Source organism: Cryptotermes secundus, unplaced genomic scaffold, assembly GCF_002891405.2.
Source record: "Cryptotermes secundus unplaced genomic scaffold, Csec_1.0 scaffold117, whole genome shotgun sequence".
NCBI classification, from domain to species: Eukaryota; Metazoa; Arthropoda; class Insecta; order Blattodea; family Kalotermitidae; genus Cryptotermes; species Cryptotermes secundus.
The window spans coordinates 1,964,942-1,973,871 of NW_019737981.1; positions in this window are offsets into that span (position 1 = coordinate 1,964,942).

Here is an 8,930-nt window from a genome sequence, read left to right on the forward strand (position 1 = left end):
TTTCTTTTAATTTCGAATTACTTCGCCCTTATCGCAAAGCTCTTCGAGTTTTCTTGAGCTGTATTCGTTATTGGTTTCCTGGAAAGAAAAACAAACACAATCAGCAGCACAAACAGCGTCTGCGTTAATCATTTATAGATCCTGCTAATTGGGTTTGTGAAATTCATGACCTGCTCTAGGAAAGCCCCTTCATACTGAACGGAACAAGAACATTTCAGAAACGGTAGAAGTAGTCATTGCTGAGACAATTTCAGTACATGGTTTCCTGATGTATTCTGCTCACACTGAAACCATGATATTTTACCGAAATAAAATTATGACATTTCGAGATGAAGCAGCTGCCTAGCTCGTAATACATTTGTTTAATAATTACTAAAATTTATAAAGACGTTGTTTCAACTGTAGAGGTTTTATAGCTCCGAATAAGATTTGTAAGACGATCTTGAATAATGAGAATATATGGATTTTGAAAGCATATCTTTGCCTATTTCAAAATTGATCTACTATTCAGGCATTCAACTGTAGACACTGAGGAAAACCACAGTAATCTTGAGTTAATGAAGCCGAGAATCAATCTCTGTACATCCCATTATAAATGAAGAGTTCTACCGCTGTACCAGCCTGCTCGGGGGAACAAAATATGAATCTAACTCAGTAGGCCGATGACACAAATCCGTAAGTCACGATCAGTTCTTGTTATTGTAGACAGATTTGTCATTCTACACATGTGCCTTTGTTCCAAATGACAGTTGTTACTTCTGTTATTACATCTTAAATTGGTAACTTCACTGCATTGATTTACAGCTGTTTTCCTTTCCACCCATTTTTAATGCAATTAAAATCCGTCTGTTTGCCCAGTTTCTTCAGTTCTGTGTGCCTGGTTGTTGCCATAGCTCAAGCGGTTAGTCGCTGGCTTCCCATCACGGCGCCCCGGTTCGATCCAGGGTCTTGACAAATGGGATTTGTGGTGGACAATGTGGCGCTGGGGCAGGTTTTCTCCGAGTACTTTGGTTTCCCCTGCCAATTTTCATTCCACCAATTGCTCCACAATCACCCTCACCTATCATCTGGGGCTGGTACAATAGGTCAGAAGTGGCCGCAGTACAAGGGACTTAGTCCCACCCCACTAGCAATAAAAAAATAATAATAATGCATGAAGTATATACCCTTCACTGTTTCGTTGCTAGGCAACCACGTACGGTTTAAAGCATAAAGTGTTCTACGGTGCGTGTACAGTTTCTTATTCATTACGCAGCGCCCTGCCTGTAAATAACAGGAAATATCTGTCATGTATAATTTTTAAAGCATGAATTCAATGATATAGAAAATAATTCGGTATTTGTTTCTTTTATTGTTCTAATTTTCACGTATCAGTTATACTTTTATACTTGAAATGTCCTGTCACTGCTTAACTTTCTTTGAAGTTTATCAAATATTCAAGGATAAAATTAACCTAAGACGATGTATTCACCAGGTAAGTTGGATTCTCTGTCATGAGGGTACGGGGAGGGGAGTGGTGGTTACCAGGACTCCAAGTGAGCATGGGACACTCTGTTCTACTGTAAGTAGTAAGTAAAAAGGTCCATAGAGTTGTGAGATATTGAGGTTCCCACGTTTTCTAGACAATCGACTCATAGATGGCGGTAAAGTTATCAGCCTTACGCGCCAGCCGCCCTTTACCCCAAAAAATATTCCTGGTATGCATTTCTGTTAGAGGCTGAGTCGACTCCAGGGCCATAATACGACTGGAAGGATTAAGTCAATTAATAAAATCCAATGACCTCATCGGGATTTGATCCCGCGACCTTCCTCCTTGTAGCATAGTGCCTCAACGAACTACGCTACCGCGTGCCCCCCTCTGTTCTACTGTGTGAAACAAAAACACGTAGTACCTTCGGTGATTAATCTAGCAGCAGTGAGCAAAGGTGATCTGGGTCAATGTTTCTCTAAGGTAGATATTCTCGTACCGTACAGACTTCCTGAACACAGAGACAGGGAGTGCTTGGTTCAACAACACTGACACGGAAATTGCACGTATTTTCTAGAATTAAATAACAACTGATAAATAATTTAGGAAAAGTAAGCAATTTAATCATATCGCTACTGTTTATTAATGGTGACAAATGACAATTATTTAAGGCAGTAAATGCCGTAGACCTAAAGTGATCTACTTTCTGTTATAAGCGCTTAACTCTGATGTTCAGGGCTGAAGGCATACAAGACACATTATCACGTAAAATTTCGCCTGTAACTCTACGGGAAACCGTATTGTGAGCAGGTGAGAGCAAAGTGCCGAGGAAGGCATTTGGATCAGGTTGAGATTAACTTACTGCCTAATAAAATATTAACCACTTAGCCTAGTAACTATATCACATATATTTTCTGGGCATTGCATTAATACACCATATTATCCCTAAAATAGGAACCAAATTCGAGATGAGGTCGAGTTCATATGATATCTTAACTTCTATTAGACGCCAGCTGCTTTATGGTATGCACCCCTCACAACAGGAGATGCATATGTAGGCCAAGATATTGTACACATTTGAGTCACACAGATGCAATTATATTTGGTGTCATAAATACGCATGAGAGAAGAATACAGCGGGAAAAATTGAAAAATCATGATTGGTAGTGGGAAGGGGAGGTTATATCGGACGAAATATAGAGGGAGCGGAGAGAGAAACTTCATGCATTTTTCATCTTTACATTGTGCTTTCTCTGTTCAGTCCTATGCTTGCTGGAAACCTAGCCTGAACTTCACGGCAACTAGATCCTATTGTTTGTCAGTAAGGATGCAAGTTGATTAATAAGAAACTGTTCATCTCCTGGAGCTTCAGACTTTATTTGTGATGATAAGAAATAAGGAAGAACTTAACGCAGCCTGATTTCCTTCAAAAGCGTCATTCTATATGACAAGTTTAGCAATAATTGTAAATGGATAGCCTACTTACATAAATTTTGTATTCATTTTGTCTATAATTCTACTTATACCACAGATTCATCAAGATCTCAGAGTATAGCGCGGTTATGGTGTTTGTATTTGTTACCATTATATGAAATATTTCGTACAGAATGTGTAGGTGCACTTATAATCCTTCCTCACATAAAATTTCACATGTCCAGCTTCAATGGTTTATTAGTTATTCCCGAAAACTTTGTGCTAATTTAGAAATTTGTCATATTCTAAAACGAATATAGGCCTAAGTCAAGAAAACGCATATTCCTCGAAGTTACCACAGATTTCTGAGCCCTAGATTATACTGAAGTGACGCTTCTTTCGCTCCCACCTCAGGACTACTTTCTTCCTTTATATATATATATATATATATAAGTATATTAGGGCCTGTTGCCGGTCACGGTAGCCGAGCGGTCTAAGGCATGTATTGACTTCGCTTGCTCGGGAACCGGGATCATGGGTTCGAATCCCACACAAGGCATGGATGTTTGGTATGTGTGTTTGTGTTGTCCTGTGTTTAGGTAGAGGCCTTACGACGAGCAGAACACCCGTCCAAGGAGTTCTGCCGTCTGTAAAATGATCACGAAACTGAGAAATCAGCCCTGCGCTCCAAAGTGGGAGCAAGATGAGATGACATATATATTAGGACCTGTTACTTCGAGGAAACTTGAAAGTTTAAAGAAGACGTGGCCGCTAGTGGGATAATGACCATACCGAGCTACTCTGAAATTATGCATTCGTCCCAGGTCTGGTTGTTTAACTGCGGTACATCCGACGATGATGTCAGTGTAACTCAGATGAAGATAGTGTCGAATGGAAAGATGATTAGCCAATAACAAAATATAAATGACGTATGAGGAAGCGGTCGTGGCCTGATTTATGGTAATATCGCGGCATTTGGCGTGAGGGACTGGAGAAAATAACAAGACTGTGAGAATAGCCGGCGTTGGGCGTCTAGTTTTAAACACAGAGCTAAACTATTAAACGATCAAGCACGTGGTTCTGTAAAAATGTGCGCAGTAAGGCGGACAGACGAATGATCACGCGTTACGCTGAAACCATATAAGAGAACTGGTGTGTTGAATGGCCCTGTTTCCAAGAAAATCGAACGTCGCCATTTCAGAATCTTTATACGTACTGAATGCTTTTTTTTATGCCTGTATTATTTATAGTAGTTTATTTGTTGATTTTACGTGTAGATTACTTATCGATATTATTTCAGATATACTGGCAAGATCCTCGGCGATGAACAGGTAGCTGTTTCGAAGTCGTGACCATTTAGAGCTATTATTCAGTCCTTTCTCCTGGAAAGGTAAACTAAGACAGCGTCAGTTAAAACAGTCAGTAACCTTGCTGCGTTTCTAACCAGATGTCCCTCTAGCACAGGCCCAAGGCGATACCTCTGAGAGCACGGCCTAAAGATGTGTCAAGTTCGTACATGCTTTCTTTAATCTTCCAGGTCAGCAAGAAATAACATTCCGAACTGAATGGTAAGAGGCATTTCTGGAATTTAATCTCCTCTCTATTTTGCTTGAATATAATTTCGACTTGTTGCTGTCATTCACAAATGTTTGAATTTTGCCATAGTTCCGAAGGATTCATTAGCAATTCCTATGTCATGAAATCGGATTGTCACAAACCTGCATTTAATAATGCTTTAGTACTTCTTTATTTGATATGGGAAGAAAACGTAGTCTGTTGCTGTATGGGAAGTACACAGACAGGATGTTTGAGGATAACTCGCTGACGAGCGTATTTGGACATAAGGAATAAGAGAACATGAAAAATACATGGCAATGACGAATATAATTTCTGCTTTTCACCAGTTGTTATTAGCGGGATCAAGTGAAGGGCGATGTGATAGACAGACAAGCAGCATGAAAAGGGAAATGAAAAATACATAAACAGTTTAAGTGTCAGAACTTCAGTGGAGACCTAAGCGTAGACACAATTTATCTTATGCATACAGGTTATGTTGTTGTGTACGTCAGGATAGGATCCAGTGCCGGGATTTTGTGAACACAATGCTGGACACCCTGCTTTCATAAAAAAGAGGAATTATGTCTTGACAGCTACGTTATGAAGACCCTACACCTTGAAACCAGTACGGTCTTCGGTTTCTCAAATATTTTGCACGAATATTTCATTCAAGAAAATAAAAAATAGATTCTGTTTCTTACAGACGCTGACGTAGAAACGACGTTGCTTATGTACAAGATATACTTCTGTGTTCCTTCGTCCATTTCGTGCCGAGGCTGAGGTGTAGCGACTTCTCTCTTGCGTTTGCTCTCTTGGGAGAAGCTGAACTCTTGCATGTCACTCAGCTTTTCAAAAACAAAACTTGTTTCACAGAATGACCGCATGTCAGACAACATAACTTTGCTTCACATCAAAAATAGATAGCGATCAAATATTTAGGTATCTTGGAAGAGCAAATTGGTCATTAATTACTCTTTCAGATGCCCTCTGTGCACGAAGTGCATGAAGTGAAAGCTTAACTGGGTGAATAAGTTCCTGTTTAATCTCATCTCATAACATTTCCTTCTTGAGAAGCTCATAGACGCTCTTTCCCTCAGTAAGTCCCCTCCTTTATGAAACCCGATGTTTTGTTTATCCTGCCATTAAGATCCTATGCGAAGATGGTTGAATCCAGTCGAACCCCTTATCTTATTTATTTTACTTACATGTCAGTATATTGTGACATGTTCGTTGCTAGCCGGAATAGTTTAATCTGAAGAGAAGTCTGTTACTACGTTATGGCACAGTAAACAGTGACGCAACAATTTAATACGCCACGCAACGTAACCAATGGAAGTATCGCTGGGAACGGGTTTCTCTGTGGGTTCGCGCCAATAGTGTTGTGTATGTAGATCTTTTTAAAAGTCTTTAACTTTCGTTTGAAACATTTAACAGTATGGATTTTATCTGACAAAATACAAAAGAAGCTTTGGAGTATGGTTGGCATAACAGTAACTCAGCTTCGAACATTGCGCACATGAACACTAAAGCTAACGAGGCATGGAAAATAAAAAATAACGCATTTGTAATTCGCATTGGCTACACTTTCCCATTATTTCTGTAAACTGAAACGTTTATGTATAGGCCAGTTTACTGTTGCAGAAAGTTACGGGAAATCAAGAACGTGTGAATATTGTGCAGAACGTCTAGGACAGACCTGAGTGGCAAGAAACCATGTACGCTGTATATCGCAGTTTACTTGTTACGGAAATATTGTCAAATTACTATGACAACTGTAGAGAAGTATGCAATATAGAAATTGAAGTTCAGAAACAAAGAAAATTAATTTGAATAATTTTGTGGAATAAACTCATGAGTTCTAAGCACAGCAAGTCCCCGAAAATCGCGTTGGTTACATTCCTGAAAACGCCTGCTTTTGGGGAGGCAGGCTTTGTGGGTTAGGGGAACTGCGGCCGCTGCTAACAGCCCTCAGAATTTTAAGTTGCCTTTTCCTTCACTAGATACAAAATATGCGTAAAAGCATACTTAAAAGTAAACTAGATAATGCTTACAAAATGGGTCATAAATGACGCATTGGAGGGGCAATGGACGTTAGAGACATTGTTTAGGTTTTGAGCGCTATACTAGACCGGCCTAGAAACCCGAGATTAACGGCCGTGTGGATCCGTTGCGCTGACCACGTGACACCCTCTATTCGCTAAAGTTTGCACTAACTTCGCCGACAAGTGGCGGTCGCTCGGTCGGTATAGTTCGTTTGCGGACTACAGGACACATAGTTTGTTTTTTCTTGCCCTATACTAGACACAGATTAGAAACTGCGGATACATACAGCCAAACAAAACTGTTTGCAAAACAGAAACATGTAGAAGACCACAATTGTCTGAAGTTCTCAGGTGGATAGGGATGTCCGTGTACTAAATCCTTAAGATCACAATGCGGGTCTTTGCATAAAATGTATCTCTACGTTACGTCGCTACCAAGAGTTGGCTTAAAATAATTCCTGCCCCCCTTTCTTACATATATCGAAGAGATAATTAAGCACCTTGGATACTTACATTCTTTGGTTATAGTAAAGTTTGCTAGTTCAGAGTCTTCGTCAGCGTGCTTAGTTAACTACATCTTCGAAAATATCCACATGAGCAATCATAATTATTGTATTTTCTCTTCCTCTGATTGCATGCAGAAACGCTGGAAATTTTAATTCCGGCCGAATAGTTTTCCTCGCTGTAAGCTGTGGGAAGCGTCATTCTGACACGCAAATAGTACGTCATGGCCGTGAGTGGTATTGTATGCTGATTGTTTTCATATGCCGTGAGTTCCAGTCTGCAACTGCAGGCCTCTGTAATGATTAAGAAGGAGTCTGACCAAGGAAGAATAAGAAGAAATAATTCTGAGTTCAGAGTGGCACGATTAATTGTGTGGATTGGTTGATTTTACGTTATTTAACGACGCTATTTTCATTATATAATTTTATGTATCGTCCAGTGAGATGGGAAGATTACAATGGATTGTGCGTAGGTAAGGGTTAAAACAGATGTGAATGTCCTCTGATTAAAAGCCACCTTCTATCCAGATATTTTTGGAGATATTCGATACAATTACGACGATCTTAGGCCTACCGATGAGATAGATGTAGCGGTAGTTTTCCTCAGTTTCTCTCGCAGAATTACGGGATGACACTAAAAAAAAGGTAAAGCTATCACTGTAACAGGCCATAGAGGCCCATAGGGTTGTGAGGCGTTCAGGGTCCTACATTATCTAGACAGTTGGCTCACAGATAGAGCGGTAAGGTTGTCAGCCTTACGCTCCGGCCCTCCTTTGCTCCCCAGGAAGATTCCTGATACTAATTTTTGTTAGAGGTTGAGTCGACCCCAAGGTCATAGTGCGGCTGGGAGGTTTAGGTCAATTGAAAAAAATCCACCTCATCGGAACTCGAACCTCAACCAACTACACTACCGCGTGTCCCCTTACGGGATATGACTATTCTTCGAAATGGGTTGCTGCTTCCTCGTTGCAAATCCCTATGTGCTGACCATTCTCGGTCGCCTTATCGGCCTGGGAGATGCTGCATAACCGCTATACCTGTGTGAGTAAAACAAGGACAGTGTCCAGGATATCCGGGCGCCTCCTAGACAGAAGTAACGGTTTTGTTGTCCAGGAAGTATAGAGGCAGGAACCACCAGATGTCGCCTTAGTGTCGTGGGTCACGTGCGCTTTATGGCAGGTGACCAGCCTTTCGAATTTGTTTTGTATCAGCACTGCCTTTGATTCTGTTTCTTTTCTTCTGGATTTTCTTTCTTCTTTTCGTTTTCTCTGCGTTTTCACCTCTGTCTTGTCCCTTGCCTTATTTATTCTTCTTAGTTTCTGTCTCTCTTTCCGGGTACGTGGCTGCATAGCTGCTTATCTTTGTCTGATCTAAAAAATCTTTAAATTCAGTTGCTTTAAGTTTTCAGAAACGAACTGAATGTTTGAAAGTGGGCAAACTTTTCAGATAAAATGAGAACATAATACTGTATAATACAGTACTTCAGCATGAGGCCACAGCAAAGCTTATGGGCACACAAGATGCTCTCTAAATGTGTAAAATCCAAGGACAAGCAGTTGCATATGGTTTCGTTTTCCCAATTCTTTTTCTCCGTCCCTTATTCCTTATTCTACTTCGCTTCAGTTTTCTTCTTCCTCCTCTTGTTTTACTTGTTTTTCGTCTTCGCGTTGTTTTACTCACTTTTCTCCTTTTGTTTGTTCGAAATCCGGATGTAGCTGGTGAATCTCAAGGTCTAAGGATTGTTAGAAATCCGGTTGCAGTTGGTGAATCTCCAGATCTAAGGATTATTATAAATCCGGTTGTAGCTGGTGAATCTCAAGGTCTAAGGATTAATAGAAATCCGGTTGCAGTTAGTGAATCTCAAGATCTAAGGATTATTATAAATCCGGTTGTAGCTGGTGAATCTCAAGGTCTAAGGATTATTAGAAATCCGGTTGAAGGTGGTGA